The sequence below is a fragment of the Schistocerca americana genome, chromosome 9 (assembly GCF_021461395.2).
Source record: "Schistocerca americana isolate TAMUIC-IGC-003095 chromosome 9, iqSchAmer2.1, whole genome shotgun sequence".
NCBI classification, from domain to species: domain Eukaryota; kingdom Metazoa; phylum Arthropoda; class Insecta; order Orthoptera; family Acrididae; genus Schistocerca; species Schistocerca americana.
In genome coordinates this window covers 55,082,278-55,101,453 of record NC_060127.1, presented here as the reverse complement: position 1 = coordinate 55,101,453, position 19,176 = coordinate 55,082,278, and the positions used below count along the sequence as shown (strand labels likewise).

Here is a 19,176-nt window from a genome sequence, read left to right as displayed (position 1 = left end):
GCGGAGTACGTTTGGCCTACGCTGCCGACTAGGGATACCCCATCCAACGAGAAGACTGTAAACGATTCAATAGTGCATCGCTGTATACAAGTGCCCATTTTCAAGAGAACGATTTCACCTGAAATTCGTAATAAAGATGATAGTTCTGGTTTACGAGTTGCCAACGTGGGGTGCTGACACACCATTTTCCTCAGCTGAGTGTTCCTGCATCGGGCAACCATTACTGTGTTTGAGCATTAACGAGTGTTTTCCTTGCTCATCCCCATTATTACATTTCTCCAGATCCAGAGCAATCTCTCAATCATTACGTCACACGTAAATTCTATTCATCATTACAGTTACTCAGTGCCAGCATATTCCAGTCTAATACAGCGTTATTGAAGAACAGTTGCAGGTTACTGCTCATCCTATTGGTGACAAATAAATAATGCTGTAACCTCTGAAGAGTGACATTTAGCGGGCTTCTTTTATTTTATTTTTAATCTAGTGAATAGCAGATCCCGGTAAAACAATATTCGACGGTCCATGCTTCACGGCTATCCTACAGTCCCGGATCTACATTAGCTGTGATCATTAAACGGGAGCTCGGTGTACACTTTATGTACATGTGGTCTCACCTTTGTGTCACCTGAGGAGGCGGACAGTGTTCGGCCGCTTCACGTCACATACATCTCCAGCAAGGCGACGGGTCCGCGTTCGATTCCTGGCAGCAGCCGTCTTGTCGCACTCCGTGATTGATCGCAGCTCACCTGAAAACGGAAAGACGACACGGCGTTACTCCAAGACGTCTCTTGTGCTGTGGTCCAGCAGATAATGGCACATGCCGTCTACACACATCTATAGATAACTCACAAGATACTGAATTTAACTGACGAAACCAGAAAATACCTGTAAGAATTTAGGAAATGAAGACGTATAAGAAATGGAACTGACAAAAAGTGAATCACTGGTTGCAGAAACAGCATTAGTCTATGCATGTTGATTTTGGGAAAAACGGAAAAAGAAGTTTGTGGGCCTGAGAATTCTATTTTCTTTGACAGCTCTATTTTACTTTGAACGGCACAGTTTCTGGTGATGTCCAGACACTATTTTCAATTATGTAATTATTAGATTATATAATGATTTACATACGCAAATTTCGTGAACATGTGCTGTTTCTGAAATCAATTGGTTGCCAGAAATGTAAGTCTGTTATTCAGCAGTTTATTTGTAAATTTATTATGTTAATACAAAAATTGTTATTATTAGGCTACATAACAGTTTCTGAAGATCAGCTATATTATTTCTCATTACCAAAATTCTTATTTTATGTGTACATAACAGATTCTGAACAACTACTTTTAACTACAAATAACAATCAGGTAAAAAGCAAGCTTAGTGAAATATTGCTAGTACCCATGTCTATCATTCACTGTCAGGTCCTCTGCTGTCTACTGAAGGCCAGTTGTAGAGAGCTCTGTAAAAGGATAGGTGCTCTTCAGGGATATATGGCTCCAATTTCTTGAGGTCAGCTATTTTCTTCTCACTTAGTGGTACACATTTTTCGTATGCTGCAGCCGTCGGTAGAGTTACTGTTGTTTTTAAATCAAGAAGTAAACGAAAAGTGTGCGTCACCAGACTTGCAATGTATGGTTTTGCAATGACGTTGCCACTACACTCACTGTTGTATTCAAATTCCATGAATTCTGAAACGGTGAATGATAGTTTCTCATTCCTTGTGAGCACTTTGCTGTTCATTGTTTCCAGAGTCAAGGCATTGCGTTTATAAAATTTAGGCCACCATTGTTTGAAAGCCAGTACAAACTCTGTTGAAACAACTTTAACCTGGTATTTGTTAAAGGTACTTGCAGCAACAATAAGTTCTACAACCTGCATGATGCTATAAATCCTATCGACAGCTCGAATTTTCCTCTTAATCACTGCAAAGTCCCTGTCACAGGGTAAGAATGAATGGCCTCTGACCGGGAAATTATGATAAATTCTGAGTAAACGCTGGGATGCTGCAACTGCCATGAGGAACCTGACCATAGTATTATCCTTATTCTGCCCTGGGCAGCCATCTGAAAATATATGCAGGTATTTTATGTTTGGTGGCAACTCGTTTCGTATGTAATCCAGCAGAAACGTGCAGACTTCATCGGGACCCTTCTTTGCTACACCTTCGTGATAAATGTAGAATGTTGCGTATCCTGTTTTCAGGCTGTGGATATTGAATACATTGACACTGAGTTGCCGAAGGTAGAAAATTTCCTGAACTGGAATGGTAGGAAGGGATAGATTCCGCATAAAATCTATGGCAATACCTGCAGCATCCTCGTCTTTTTGAGACAGTACTTGCACTTCACCAATACGAGCAGAAAACTTAGCAGCCCTGCGATTATGAACCATCATTTCTGCAGCGGCAACCCTCTTAGCCTTTTCATTCAGTGTTTTGTTTCATAATTTATTTTGAAGCGCTTCACAAGTACCACATGTGTCAACTTGTGGTCGACCAAATGTAAGTCCGCAGCTCGTGGTCGTGCGGTAGCGTTCTCGCTTCCCGCGCCCGGGTTCCCGGGTTCGATTCCCGGCGGGGAAAGGGATTTTCTCTGCCTCGTGATGACTGGGTGTTGTGTGATGTCCTTAGGTTAAGTTAGGTTTAAGTAGTTCTAAGTTCTAGGGGACTGATGACCATAAATGTTAAGTCCCATAGTGCTTAGAGCCATTTGAACCAAATGTATGTGAAAAACGTTGTTTGAATATTTTTAAATAAAATTCGTACTTAATATCACTTGCTTGGGGATGTCGTAATCTGAACTGTTCATGCATGATTTTGACATTAAGTTGGCTATTTAAATAACGCTGTTCTCTTACGCCATAGTGAGTAATTTTTTGGGGATAGGAATTTACGTGATCAACTATCAAACTTATTTCTGCTCCACCGATTTAAGTTCCCGGCGCATTTTTATCCCTCTGGTCACTAGGCGACTTTCCACAAGCAAGCAGATTGCTTATCTTCCTTACCCTTTGCTTTGTGACACCATGGATACTTAAGAAAGGTTTCTTGCGTAACTCTGATAGTCCAGTGCTGGAATTAATAAAATACTGAAAATTGTTGCATGTTGGTTTGCAGTTGCCTCCTTCTGGTACTCTTCTTCGTCTTCTGGAAATATTACCTACAGTAATCAGCCCTTGGAGATAAGAATCTTGTGCGCCCTTTGATGTCATGTTGTAGAAAAGTGAAAATACTTAATTTCTTTCCTGTTCAGGAATTCTTCCAAAGCAGTTTCTACGACATCTACAAAATTACACAGATATTTCAGTCACGCAGTAAATCATTAGTTTACTATTTTACTGACGTATAACCTCCCGCATTAGAACATTACTTACCTGCAGTCCACACCAATGCTTTTCTTCGAAACTAACTTTCTACTGTAGTTTTTGTGCCCTAAACCTTTATTTCGAGACCTTTTTATGATTTCACGCAGATACTCAACATTCTTTACACCTTTTTTCCTCTTTCTACTTTCACCACCATCATGTACATCCATATCTCCCCTGTTCAACATTGCTGTGCTTGACAAAAGAAAAACCGTGCGAACACAGAGACGATATTACACAACAGGCTAGCCAACGTTGGCTGCAGAAATAGCACTAGTCCTGGACAAGTGTTCTTTCTCCTCTCACTCATAACGTCGGGATGTTGTTTGCCCCATTAAGAACGATGGACAAATGTTGTTTCTGCATTCATTCGATAGAGGGAGCGCCATAACATGGAAATCAGCTCTTAACTCAATTTAACCAAAAAGTGGACAAGTGTTGTTTCTGCAGTCAGCGATTCAAGTGCAAAACCGAAAGTGGAAATGGCTAGAGGAGAAATGGAAAAATTGTTGAAGCATGCATAACCGTGATGCAATGATGAGCCAAAAGTATTATGAGCAACTGCCACGACAGGTCGACTCCCACCTACTGCGTTCCGGGTACGTGACGCAGTAAGGGAAGTACGCAGGGTGGGCAGAAACAGGTGGAAATGCTCGTAAGAGTGTTGTAGGGTAGGTTGTGCCGAGAAATAATATTGAAGAAAAAATTCTATACGTTAGCCGTTTCCAAGTTAATCAGCACTGAAGTTTGCCAATCAGGCCGTTGGGTGCGCTATTCAAGCAGCCCGCCAGAGACGGTGTCGCCAAACGCGTTCTTCGTTTTGTTTCTTAAAACCGAACAAAGACTGGGCATGAGACGGTAGTAAGGACCGAATCCGAGACAAAGGTTGAAAAGTCTGGTGCTCAATCATCTGCGCTATGAGAATACCTGAAGTTAATTGTATCTGGCAGGCCGCTCGAATTCACCTTTTGAAAGGTTCGGATCGCTTAATGTGCGCCATATTCCTGAATTAAGCATGGGTGAGAAGGCATTTATCACCAAGTTTTGAAAGGCTCGGATTGTTTAATACGTGCCATTACCTTGAATTAAGCATTATGCGCGCAACGGCCTGATTGGCTAACTTCAATGTTAAGTAACTCGGAAACGGTGCAACGTATCGAACTTTTTTTCTTAGATATTCCTCAGCACAACCTATCCCTCAACACCATTTCTGACCAGGCAGTACGAGCGCAGCAGATACCAAAGCGAATTCATTGTAACCATGGCCGCCAAACTGAGAAATCCACTGGAGTAATCTATTCTGGAGAAGGACAGATTATTACGGCCTGGAGCCTGACAGCGAGCGTACTGGAAACGGCGGAGCTGGTCGGCTGTCGTAAGCATCTATGGAAATTGGCTGACAAGGTGTCGGCCATCCACGCCGCATCACAGAACGTGAAAACAAGGCATCGGGAGTGGACTACGTTGCCTCAGGAGCTTAAAATATTTGGGAGATTCGCCATCACAAAACTGTTCCATCAGGTGTCTAAGTCTAGAGGACTGATTACCTCAGATGTTAAAAAAAAAGTCCCATAGTGCTTAGAGCCATTTGATTTGATCCTGCGACCGATCCAGCGCCGAGGAAGGGAATGATTCAAAAAGCCTCGTACATTACGGTGCCAATGGGGCGGAGCTCCATCCTGTTGGAAAGTAAAGTCGTGGGAATCTTCCCTAACTTGAGGGAACAGCCATTGTTCCAACATGTCTGGGTACGTGATTCCTGTTACAGTTCTTTCCCCAAAGAAAAATAATCCATAAACCTTTGTTCAAATGGCTCTTAGGCACTATGGGACTTAACATCTGAGGTCATCAGCCTCCAAGACTTAGAGCTACTTAAACCTAACTAACCTAAGGACGTCACACACATCCATGCCCGAGGCAGGATTCGAACCTGCGATCGTAGCAGCCGCGTGGGTCCGGACTGAAGCGCCTAGAACCGCTCGGCCACAGCCATAATCCTTTGCAATGGTGAATGTGGATTTTCCAAACTCCATATGTGAAGATTGTGTCTGTTCACTTTTCCACTAAGGTGGAACGTCGCTTCATCGCTAAAAGTTGCACGCTGTAGAAACGCGTCACCCTCAATCTTTGCTAGCACATAACCACAAAATGCGAGACGGTTCTCTTTGTCACTGTGGTTGAGAGCCTGCACAAGTTGTAATCGGTAGGGCTTGTACAGCAAACGCCGTCTCAGAACTTTCCATACAGTTGGTAGGGGTATCCCAAGTTCTAGACTGGCTCTGTTGGTAGACTCACTGGAACGCCGCACAAAACTTTCTTGAATCCGTCGGACATCATCCTCTGACACACGCGGTCGGCCGGTGCTTTGCACACCCCCCCAATCTGTTTAAATTGCTTAAACCAAAGGCTAATGATTTTGCGACTTGGTGGCTGAATACCGAATTTGGTACGAAATACCCACTGCACTGATATTTGCGACTCACATTTCGCGAACTCAAGAACGCAGTAAACCTCGTGCTCCACAGTCGCCATCTCACTCACGACTGACTGTGAAACGGAATGACAGCCCTATTGCCGCGCGAACTCTACTGGCCGCTTCTCACACCATCACCGCCCTCCCGCCAAAAACTTTGAAATTTCCTCTTTTCATTGGTATTGGCCATGAATACATACGAATTTTTGGAAATATCCCTGTATTCTGTCGCGTTATTTATGTAAATTAGGTGGAGAAAAATGACCATTTCTGGAAAATAATCTCGCTTATTTGGCGTGTATTACGAGGGTTGAATGAAAAGTAAATCCTCCACCTTCGTTAATTGGGTTTGGATGAGAATATTTTAGTAAATCAAACGCAGAAATAATCCTTAGAATGCGATCTTTAATTACCAATATTCACTTATCCACATAATCACCACCCAATTGGATACATTTGTGCCAATGATGAACAAGTTTTATGAAGCCGTTACGGAGTCTTTGTGTCGATGTTCCATACGCTGACCTTCCGTCTCCGGGTCGTAATGGTGTACCCACGTTTCGTCTCCTGTCACAACTGAATGGAGAAAGGCGTTACCTTCAGGTGTGCTTTCATTTCAGCAGTCAGCATCCGGAGTACCCATCGTGCACAGATCTTCCGACAGCCAAGCAAAGCAATAACGTTACCCACACGTTGGTGTGAAATGCCATTTCTCTCTGAGTGATACGACGATCGTCGTGAATCAATGTGTCAACATTTTGCTTGTGAAACTCGGTGGTTGCTGTCAGAGGACGTCTTTGTTTGTCACACAGGTCAGATGTTCCCACAACATCTTTAAACTTTCTCGCCCAACGACGTACAGTACTCACATCAACACAATCACCATAAACAGCTTTCATCCTCTGATGAATCTCCTTTTGGGTGACACCTTCTGCTGTCAAGAATTCAATGACTGCACGATGCTTAATTCGCACTGACCTACCGTCTGCGCAGGGTTCCATACTTTACAATGTAACAACACAACCGCTCAGTTCTAAGGCTTCCCGCAAACTGGAGCTGTAGAGAAGAGGCTACGGAGCAAGCCAGTACCTGCCGCATACCAATGCTACCAACTGTTGAAGAGTTACGAAGATGGAGGCCTTACTTTCAGTCAATCCTCGTACAACTGCTGCAATTTTAGATAGAGCTATTTCGTTGTATCTGACAGAGAGTCACAAAATAGACGTAATCAGATCGAAAAACTATACCAGCGTTGGCTACTATTCTTACTAACAGCATTTTCAGTATTAGAAAGCGACGTCTTGATTTTTCATGTAGCCAAACGTTTGACGAACTTTGATGAGGTAATAGATTCTTTCGCACAAAGGATAGCACGTCGTATAAAGCTGTAGCAAGATAAGAGAGAACAAATGCTGGGATCTAAGGACTCAAGAGATGGACCTGTGTTGCTTGTCTCTTGTCTTCACTGGTTTCATGTTTCCTATATTTAATTTTACGTCACACAAAAGAGAAATAGGCAATGAAAAGTGCAAATATTCTGAAGAGTTCTTATTTTCCCGGTCACAAATAATCCCACCTAGCATTAATTGTGAGTTTTTTTTAACGAGGGTAGAATGTCAAACCTGTCGACTGGGAGCAGGAGAGGCACCACAGGACATTTTAATTTCCACTGTCCTGCATATAGGTTTGATGGCTTCCATTACAAAATATAGACGTTTGAATTCCACACAGCGAAATACAGCGACGTGCGATAGAAGAATACTGCGTGGTTAGGCATGCCACTGCACTTTGGCACACTTAATACCGAATGACAGTCTTATATTTAGTCGAAGATATATGTATTATACATCAAACTCTTCAGAAGGGCCGGCCAGTGTGGGCGAGCGGTTCTAGGCGCTTCAGTCTGGAACCGCGCTGCTGCAAAGGTCGCAGGTTCGAATCCAGCCTCGGGCATGGATGTGTGTTATGTCCTTAGGTCAGCTAGGTTTAAGTAGTTCTAAGTTCTAGGGGACTGATGACCTGAGATGTTAAGTCCCACAGTGCTCAGAGCCATTTGAACCATTTCTTCAGAAGGATGTGCGCTACCAAATGAACAGCTTTTGAAAAATGGATTTTTTTTTTTAAATTCTTGACGTCCGATCTCAAGCGCTCGAGGGAAGGGGGAAGGGCGCCACTATCAAATTTTTGTCCCCGTTCGGAAATATAGTAGATTCGGCACTGCCACCAACAGGGACTCCTGAACGGGCGTTCAGCGAACGTTGCAGGCGCTTGGTTCATGCACCCGCGCTGACTGCTGTTCACCGGCGACGTGGGCAGGAATTTTCGCGCCAGCACCGCAACCACATGAAACACTTTGTATGCTCCATCGGGTAGATGACTGTTGGTGTGAATGGCGTGAAATCTCGGAAAGCAAACACCCTGCAACGGGAAGAGAGCAATAAGGTCTCTATAATGTTTCCATGGGTGTTCTCTCCATTTTGTAAGGTACAACGGATCAACACAAGTATGCATATATCATTGGGGACCGCGTCCACCGCTTCCCACTGTTCGTATTTTAGTCGGCTCGATGGCGTCTACCAGCAGGACAACGCGACGCCTCACACAGCTCGCAGTGTACATGCGTACCTAGATGATAATTAATCGAAACCCTCAGCTGCCAACAGATGTTGCTGATATACCTCAATGGGGACATTTGAAAATGTGTGCCCCGACCGGGATCTCCTGCTTACATGACAGACGCTCTATCCATCTGAGCCACCGAGGGCACAGAGGATAGTGCGACTGCAGGGACTTATCCCTTGCACGGTTCCCGTGAGACCCACATTCCCAACTGTCCACGACCTACATTCGGAATGTTCCTAAAGGATATTTCCCCATTCACTCATTACTCGCGCCAACTAAGGTGACGATCCGTGTAAGAGTTCGAGCAATGGGCGAGAATTCGCACAGAAAAAGGTCAGTGGCCAGATAGCCTTTAACTATACGAAGATAGTAACTGTTCTGAAAGAACAGATACCAATGATGACCATGCAGCTTCTCTAGAAACAATGGTAATTAGTCGAAACCCTCAGCTGCCATCAGGGGTTATTGAAATGGTTCAAATGGCTCTGAGCACTATGGGACTTAACATCTGAGGTCATCAGTCCCCTAGAACTACTTAAACCTAACTGACCTACCGACATCACACACATCCACGCCCGAGGCAGGATTCGAACCTGCGACCGTAGCGGTCTCGCGGCTCCAGACTGTAGCGCCTAGAACCGCACGGCGACTCCGGCCGGCTCAGGGGTTATTGATATACCTCAATGGGGACAGCTGAAAATGTGTGCCCCGACCGGGAACATCACGAATGTAGGTTGTAGACAGTTGAGAATGTGGGTCTCACGGGAAGCGTGCAAGGCATAAGTCCCTGCAGTCGCGCTATCCTCTGTGCCCTCGGTGGCTCAGATGGATAGAGCATCTGCCATGTAAGCAGGAGATCCCGGGTTCGTGTCCCGGTCGAGACACACATTTTCAGCTGTCCCCACTGAGGTAAATCAACGGCACCTGTTGGCAGGGTTTCGATTAATTATCATTTCTTTCTACAGAAGCTGCATGGTCATCATTGGTATTTGTTCTTTCGGAACAGTTACTATCTTCATGTACCTAGAAGAGTACCAAATTGAGTTTACCGTACCCTCCTGGCCACCAAACTCCCAAGGTTTACACCCAATCGAGACTCTGTGTGACCACCTCGATCGGGCTGTTAGCACCAAGGATCCTCAACCGAGAAAACCCAGCGCAACTGACCATAGTACTTTAGTCAACATGACTCCACATCTCGGTCGGTACCATACAGACGCTACCGACTGTCTTCCTGCACGTCTCGGGCTGCAAAAGTAGTTATTGAGGCTTTTCACAGGTGGTGACATTACTGCGAGTAGACCGTGTAGTAATCAGCATCCGCGCAGTGAGGTAGCTAGGGGCTTTCTTTAATGAAGGGCTTTAGCTGGCTGTCAGATACAATTACCAAGGCGGTGACTGACGCTGCTAGTGTGGCGTCCTATGGGGGAGTCTAATTTTCTGCCCCCTGTTCTTATTTTCGAACCACTCTGCTCCTAGGTATAGCAGTGCAGTTTTAACCACAGCAAGTAAAGTCGAATATCCTTAAAGCATTCGGTAAACGTCCATTACGACTGTCTGCGGTGTTTTCTTTAGGCACGGCCAGAGTTCTTTCATGTGAATAGTGAGTTTCGGCTCGTGACATTTGCGCAGGAGCACCGCGCCGTATTTAATGGGGCGTTAGGGAGGGTCTGGGGCCATGAAAGGCGTCATCCGTGAGGCGTTAAGGCTATAACTGCCAGTGCCCTCTGATAAGGCTAAATGTCTGGTCGCAGATGCGCAGTACACAGTGCAGCCAGCGACGCGTAAGAGAGCACCTGGATTGCCATCTCCAGATCTGGCACGGCCGAGCGTCACGTTCTCGACCCATGTTATCCGTCATTCGTGACTGACCAACAAAAATGAGACCAGTTGCACTGTTCAGTACGGACTGTTTCAGACTGATGCGATAAAGTCATGGGGCTCCTCAAGTACCATAAAAAGGATTTTTTCCATTGAAAAACTTTTAAAACAGTCCTTCATGACGTCCACGTCCAGTTTGTTTCTTTAATTCCAGTCTGTGATCACAGCCGGCCGCGGTAGCCGAGTGGTTCTAGGGGCTTCACTCCGGAACCGCGCGACTGCTACGGTCGCAGGTTCGAATCCTGCCTCGGACATGAATGTGTGTGATGTCCTTAGGCTAGTTAGGTTTAAGTAGTTCTAAGGGACTGATGACCTCAGATATGAAGTCCCGTAGTGCTCAGAGCCATTTGAACCATTTGAACCCTCTGTGATCACAAAGTTTGTCGTCAGAATATTGATGTCAGCCTTTAGTGACCTTCTTCAGTTTTTCAGATAAAAGAGAAACCAAATACGGTTTGTGGACAATTTTCATCTCGTAAGCAATAAATTAGGCATAATGAAAAGATACTAATTTCATACATGTAGAATACAAGAGCTTCAAAATATGTGGCGTAATATACCAGTTAAAAAGATGTCCTAGTGCAATAAAGCGAGAGTGGAATCGGGTATTAATTTTAATTCCGTTATGGCAATTAAAGAAATTAACATCTTTTGTGATTTTAATATATTGCATTTTATTACCACAAAAACTTCTGCTTTTGTTGTGTTTTTCAGTCCGAAGACTGGTTTGATGCAGCTCTCCGTGCTGTTCTATCCAGAGCAAGCCTCTACATCTCCGAATAACTACTGAAACTTACACACTTTCGAATCTGCGTACTTTATTCACGTCTTGGTCTCCCTCTACAACTTTTACCTGTCACATTCCCTCCAGTACTAAATTGGTGATCCGTTGATGTCACAGAATGTGTCATATCGACCGATCTCTTCTCCTAGTTAGGTTTTGTCACAAATTTCTTTCCTCCCCAGTTCTGGTCAGTACCTCGTCATCAGTTACGTGGTCTACCCACCTAATCTTCAGCACTCTTCTGTAACACTTTGTAATTCCTAAATACATTTTACATCCTAAAAGTTCCGAGACAGACGTTTTCCAGGCGCATAAATAATATCAGCGCAGTAGCTACAGTGGCAGCTAGGGCCAACAACCGTAAACAACAGGATGTGGGTTCGGCCAGTTAGTTGTCAGCAGACAGTGCTAAATGCGGATCTGAGTTTGTAGTGTGTCTACGGTGTTTCGTCACAGATCGCAGTGTGGCAACATCTCTAATTTTTTAGTATATTCTTTACAATTTACGAAATTCTAGCATGTTGGAGTACCTTGGATTATCAACTTCTGTTAATCAGCAGAACGATGAACCAGTCCAAGTTGAAATTTTTATTTTTTATTCATTCGATAACTACTTTCGGACCGAGACCCATTTTCAAATCATCATATCAAAGTCGAAAATGGCTTTTCCGGAGATGTCAAGCAAGTGCAGTGACCGTCAGTTATCTGTACGCACTGTAAATGTTCATTGCACGTGTTTGACATCTTCGGCCATGCCGTTTTCGACTTTGACATGGTCATTTGAAAACAGGTCTCGGTCCGAAAGTAGTCATCGAACGAATCAAAAGTAAAAATTTGGAACTTGGACTGGTTTTTCGTTCTACTGTTTTTTTAGAATGTTTCGAAGACGAGAAAAGAGTGTTGTACTCAAAGTTTGTCCCGAAAATTTTGACTCCGGAACAACAACAAAAATGACATGTGGACGCCTGTAGTGACTGGATTGAATTGCAAAATGTGCGTCATTCTTTTCTGGAAGAAATGAACATGGGTGACGAAATTTGGGGTTATTAATACGAATTTGTCACAAAACGACAAAGTGCAAAGTTTACGTGAAGCGTCAACGCTTTGACGATAGAACCAACATTCGAGCCAATGAGACGCTCGAAATGAACACCATCCCAAAGAAGGTCGTTTCTGTCTGTTTCACATTACTGCATGAACGTTTTATGTGTTGTATTCGGCTGGCGGGACACTATCTGGAACATATGAAATATTAAAACTACAGTCTTAACTTTTCTCTAGTTTTTATTAAACCAGTCTCGATACAGGGGACTTAACATCTGAGAACATCAGTCCCCTAGACTACTTAAACCTGACTAACCTAAGGACATCACACACATCCATGCCCGAGGCAGGATTCGAACCTGCGACCGTAGCAGTAGCGCGGTCCCGGACAGAAGCGCCTAGAACCGCTCTGCCCCAGTGGCCGGCTTTTCACTATCTCATAATTTATTTTTTACAAGATGTGGATTGCCAATTAGTCGTATCTGGTTAGTCACTTGTATTAGTACACTGAAATTAAAGGAACAAATTTTAAACTTCCTGGGCCACTGTTTATATTCGCGGCTGTGTCACAGCTTTCAATTCTACTCCTGAGACATCCGCAAGATTCTGAGAGCGAAACAACACGGTAGTTGTGCATAAATTACAGATTAAATTTTGTATCAGTGATCTGCAATAAGGTTTCAAATTGTTTAGCTGTTGCTCTGTATGACAGCTTCATTTGTGTAAGCATAAGTAATCAGTTACAGAAATTTTCCTTCTTAGTACAGATACGATGGTGGCAAACTTGATTCGAAACCGTTAACCTTGCCATAATTTCAGCTGTGATCGAGGCTGTGTGATCGTAATAGGGCGGTCACTGACACACATGTCTTCATTCTTGCGTTCCCGACATATTCTTTAACTAAAACACAATCAATTACTTACATTTATGAAATGGTTCTAGGCGCTACAGTCTGGAACCGCGCGACCGCTACGGTCGCAAGTTCGAATCCTGCCTCGGGCATGGATGTGTGTGATGTCCTTAGGTTGGTTAGGTTTAAGTAGTTCCAAGTTCTAGGGGACTGATGACCTCAGAAGTTAAGTCTCATACTGCTCAGAGCCAATTTTTGAAATATTCAAGTACCAGATACGTTCATAGCATCTGTCGTCCTGGAACGAGCGTTCAACACTGTAGAGAGGTGCAAGATATTCGATGTACTGAGAAAAATAGGAGACGCTACAGGTAGAGGCGGTTAATATTAACAACACGTTCAAGAGCCAAGAGGGAATAATAACACTGGACGACTAAGAACGAAGTACTCGGATTAGAAAGAGTGCAAAATAGGGATGTAGTCTTTCGCCCCTATTGTTCAATCTATGCATCGAAGTTTATGACATGGGCCTGAAATTCAGTGGATTGCTCCTATTGCCTTTTTTGAATATTGGTGTGACCTGTGCAACTTTCCGGTCTTTGGGTACCGATCTTTCGTCGAACGAGGGGCTGTATATGATTGTTAAGTATAGAGCGACTGCATTAGCATACTCTGAGAGAAACCTAATTGGTATACAGTCTGGACCGGAAGACATGCTTTTATGAAGTGATTTAAGTTGCTTCACTACTCCGAGGAAATCTACTTCTACGTTAGTCATGTTTATTATTATGATAGGCTACTGTGAGTGCAGCCTCAGTAGACCAGAATGTAAAATGAATCTGTGAGGTAAACTAGTAGGCAAATACAAATACTGCAACTGTCGACAGAATCGTAAATAAACGCTTTAAAGCTGCGACTGTTTCTTTGGTAACGTTATGATGTACGGGAAAGTGCGGTCGTTGAGTGACGTTAGAAGGATGGAGTATACCGTGACATCTGTTGTGTTGTTGTATTGTAAGGCGCTACGTATACCGTTTGCATATGTATACGTGTATGTCGTCGTTGTCATCTCTTCTTCAAACAAAATGGTTCAAATGGCTCTGAGCACTATGGGACCCAACATCTGAGGTCATCAGTCCCCTAGAACTTAGAACTACTTAAACCTAACCAACCTAAGGACATCACACGCATCTATGCCCGAGGCAGGATTCGAACCTACAACCGTAGCGATGTCACAATATTAATAATACGTAAGGCTCTACACCACTATAAGAAAATATCACTGTTCATGAAATAACAAAATATACGAATTAACTTCTTTATATTTTTCCTTTTTATTTAATCAAATACTTTCAGATGTTTATTTCGCGCCCACAAATCATCCAGGCCTCGATGTAGAGTGCAAACGTGTGCATGAAAAATAGTACACTGTTTCTGCTGATAACCACGTATGAGATTTTGGGTTGCTAGGCTACTTCGATCAACAGGATTCATATTGGATTTTGAAAATGATATTTCTATCCAAATTGACGTCCTCCACAATGGCTCATCAAATATTCTACCCTTTCGCGTTAGGAATTCGAGTAAATTGTATTTTCGCGAGTTTAAAGCAAACCATCGGCGGCGCGAAAGCAGTCTTGATACCGCGACACACTCGTGATGCTTACCAGCCTGTCACGAAACTGACTGACCTGCATACATCTACGAGGTGCATTCAACTTCTAAGGCCCCGATTTTTTTTCTAATTAACTACTCACCCAAAATCGATGAAACTGGCGTTACTTCTCGACGTAATCGCCCTGCAGACGTACACATTTTTCACAACGCTGACGCCATGATTCCGTGGCAGCGGCGAAGGCTTCTTTAGGAGTCTGTTTTGACCACTGGAAAATCGCTGAGGCAATAGCAGCACGGCTGGTGAATGTGCGGCCACGGAGAGTGTCTTTCATTGTTGGAAAAAGCCAAAAGTCACTAGGAGCCAGGTGAGGTGAGTAGGGAGCACGAGGAATCACTTCAAAGTTGTTATCACGAAGAAACTGTTGCGTAACGTTAGCTCGATGTGCGGGTGCGTTGTCTTGGTGAAACAGCACACGCGCAGCCCTTCCCGGACGTTTTTGTTGCAGTACAGGAAGGAATTTGTTCTTCAAAACATTTTCGTTGGATGCGCCTGTTAGCGTAGTGCCCTTTGGAACGCAATGGGTAAGGATTACGCCCTCGCTGTCCCAGAACATGGACACCATCATTTTTTCAGCCCTGGCGGTTACCCGAAATTTTTTTGGTGCGGTGAATCTGTGTGCTTCCATTGAGCTGACTGGCGCTTTGTTTCTGGATTGAAAAATGGCATCCACGTCTCATCCATAGTCACAACCGACGAAAAGAAAGTCCCATTCGTGCTGTCGTTGCGCGTCAACATTGCTCGGCAACATGCCACACGGGCAGCCGTGTGGTCATCCGTCAGCATTCGTGGCACCCACCTGGATGACACTTTTCGCATTTTCAGGTCGTCATGCAGGATTGTGTGCACAGAACCCACAGAAATGCCAACTCTGGAGGCGATCTGTTCAACAGTCATTCGGCGATCCCCCAAAACAATTCTCTCCACTTTCTCGATCATGTCGTCAGACCGGCTTGTGCGAGCCTGAGGTTGTTTCGGTTTGTTGTCACACGATGTTCTGCCTTCATTAAACTGTCGCACCCACGAACGCACTTTCGACACATCCATAACTCCATCACCACATGTCTCCTTCAACTGTCGATGAATTTCAATTGGTTTTACACCACGCAAATTCAGAAAACGAATGATTGCACTCTGTTCAAGTAAGGAAAACGTCGCCATTTTAAGTATTTAAAACAGTTCTCATTCTCGCCGCTGGCGATAAAATTCCATCTGCCGTACGGTGCTGCCATCTCTGGGACGTACTGACAATGAACGTGGCCTCATTTTAAAACAATGCGCATGTTTCTATCTCTTTCCAGTCAGGAGAAAAAAAATCGGAGGCCTTAGAATTTGAATGCACCTTGTACAACAAATTTCTAGGTCATAATTCGTCCCACGCGACTGTGTACAATTGAACTTCGTCCAATTAATTATTTCTGGAATCGTAATTACAGATCCCGACACTGACCGTTCATAAACGCAGAATTAACACTGTTTTTTTTTTTTTTCTAGGAGTAAATGAATGACGTCACGTCATCTTCATAGTTATTAAAATATTATTCCAAATGATCTCAAACATTTATCGCTATTATATTTTAACGGTAATCAGAAAAAATATGTTTTATTATCGGAAAGTAACACGCAACACATCGCAAATCGCACGTAAATAAATGACAGCTTTGCATAGCGTCGGGACTTAATCACGCAAAACTATATAAATAAATCTCCCCCAATCTCAGTTTCTCCATAGCAACTGACAGATACAAATAAAATATTCAAGACCTCATAGCTCAATCGCGACCTGTAATGTTATAGTAGGATGAGTTAGACTGAATTTCTGTTCGGAGTGATTAATGGCATCTTGCTCTAAATGTGGAAATATTGTAAGTAGGCTGTTTATGTTTTCTTATTGGTACCGCCACGCAGCGCTCTGTATGACAATCACTGGCTGTGCTGTGTGCAGTCTGTGGCTAGTTTGCGTTGTTGTCTGCCATTGTAGTGTTGGGCAGTTGGCTGTTAACAGCGCGTGACATCGCCGGGCAGGGCCGGGCCGGGCCTCACATAACTCTGCGCTCCTGACAGGAGGTCACAGTAGTCACCCACCCTACAGACCCGGGTCTTGCACATTCCGCCTGTCATCTGTTTGGATGGAGTCAGTGGGAAGCATTACTTGGACATGGGGGGGGGGGGGGGCTGTTTATGCAGCCAGACGTCAGCTCCGATGTTGACCAGTAGGGTGGTGCCATGTGGGAACACAGGCCCTCCCGGTAAAGCGGCGTAACGCAGTCCCACTGGACGGAAATTGTTATGTTGAAAAATAAGGTTTGTAGGCGAATGAGTGGCAATAGTATCGTGCACTCGAATATCGAATAAAACCAACCTGCTTTCAGAAAAAAAAAATGTGTTGCGTTACTTATTGAAAGCCTGCCGTACATCTAGTGTAATGATTGCAAAGACAAGATAACAGAAATCTGGACTTGTACGGAAGAAAGTGGAACAGGGGCCGGCCGCTGTGGCCGTGCGGTTCTAAGCGCTTCAGTTTGGAACCGCGTGGCCACTACGGTCGCAGGTTCGAATCCTGCCTCGGGCATGGATGTATGTGATATCCTTAGGCTAGTTAGGTTTAAGTAGTTCTAAGTTCTAGGGTACTGATGACCTAAGATGTTAAGTCCCATAGTGCTCAGAACCAACAAACCAGTGGAACAGGGAAGGTAATATTATTAGTGGTGTAAGGTACCCTCCGACGAGCACCGTATCGTGGCTTGCTGAGCTTGTATGTAGCCGTAGAAGAGGACGAAACCAAGACCGGTGCGTATTGCGCAGATTTGGTTTTGGTCGGGCGCTTCCAGCTGCCAGCCATTAACATTGGAAATATCCTTGAGGCTGCGTCGCCTCGGTGTGGGGATCGCAGACAGCTAAACAGACTACCGAGTCGCCTTCCGACAAGTGGAAGTATTTGTTTTCGTCTGATACGGCCACGTCGGGTAGCGAACGAGGTGAGGGGCTGGTAAACATCGTTAGTAGCAGTCAGGCGCTACTCTGAGTCTGCCCGCCTGTGAGGGCAAACAGCTGACGCAACGTGCGATACCTAGGTATGCCGACTGTGGAATGGAATGCATCACTCCGTCGAGAAAAGCGCAAGCGGTGATCGCTACCTTGTGCCGAGTATTAGCTTTCACAAAAGTCTTAATGTAAGGAAAAACCGCCAAGCGTAAGGAAATATTGAGTTAATCGAAACCCCACAGGTTGCTCAGGGACATTTTCTGAATATTTTGGCATAATGGTTCTGCCGCACATTGGGCCAGAATCTTGAAAACCTGGCCAAAATTTTAGTCTATCCCAATATGGCGAAGAGGATTTCTGACACTTCTGATAACGATTTTTATATCAGGATCGAATCATTCAAAATGGTGGATCCAATATGGCGACAAGAATCTGGAAAAAATTAATGAAGTGGACAAAAAGTGTTTACGGTGACTATAATTTTAATGGTTAACTTTATCACACAACTGGTACTATTACTATCTGTATTACAGAAAATATATATTAGCAATAAAAATTGAAAGTTTTAAAATTTTTCCTAATCCGCTACCTTTTATGATTGTTGTTCTCCATCTTCATTTCCTTCTTCTTCATCTTCCTCACTAACATTTTGATCCTCTTCAACATCCGGATCATCTGCTTCTTCATTATCCTCTGTAGCAGGTTCCAAGCGGGCGGTTGCTTCCGACGACAAAGTTTTCAGTTCCCCGGTGAATGGTTTCCGCAAAGAAGAAATGTAGGCATGGGTTATTGGCAGAAGTCTCCAGAACACATCCCCCATATTTTCACACGAGATGACTTTCGGGCATAGCTTAGGCGGTATTGCATTATCGACTTGTTTGTTGATTTCTGCGCATTTGCCGACAGCTGACCGATAGGTAAAAATGTACCCCTCTTGCCATATTGTACCGCGAGCACTCTGACATAATGTCTGGCTGTTGCAGTGCGGTAAAATTTTCTATTTTCTCTGCGTAATAACGACATTTTGAAACTGTCGTTTAAAACATGTGTCAAAGTCATAGTTGCGGCTACTAGCTGGATTTTATGGCGTATTCGCAAAGATAATATTACATACTTACAGACGGAATGAAAAAGAAGGTGGAATGTCATGTAATCTAAAACTTATCTCTTTATTTCGTACACGTTTTACAAAGTTTTTGCTTACATTCCGGTAAGAAGTTAATAAGCAAAAAGTAACTGTTAGCTCATGATTAAATAATGAAATAAGTGTTCTTAATTAAGTACATACATTCTGGAGTAGCCTTCACTTTAAGGAAAAGTCGGTCTGCTTCTCTGAACAAAAATGCTTCGATGCTCTTGTTTTCAGGTTTTCCCACAGTCTGCACTCCAGTCTCTTGGGCAGGAATGCCCTTTTGGCCTTTGCTGGTCTGCTTTTGATGTCATCCTTGCTTCTTCCATCATTGCCTGTTTCGCTGCCTAGACAGTAGAATTCCTTAACTTC

The 19,176-nt window shown here is 43.9% G+C and overlaps 1 long non-coding RNA gene across 1 annotated transcript in view; it reads right to left on the bottom strand.

The window, feature by feature from the left end:
* Positions 1-652: 652 nt before the first annotated feature.
* Positions 653-19,176, bottom strand: part of LOC124550844 — a 133,780-nt gene continuing 115,256 nt past the window's right edge. Inside the window, exon 3 of the long non-coding RNA XR_006967732.1 lies at positions 653-749. This is a non-coding gene — a long non-coding RNA (uncharacterized LOC124550844). The remainder of the gene's footprint in view (positions 750-19,176) is intronic.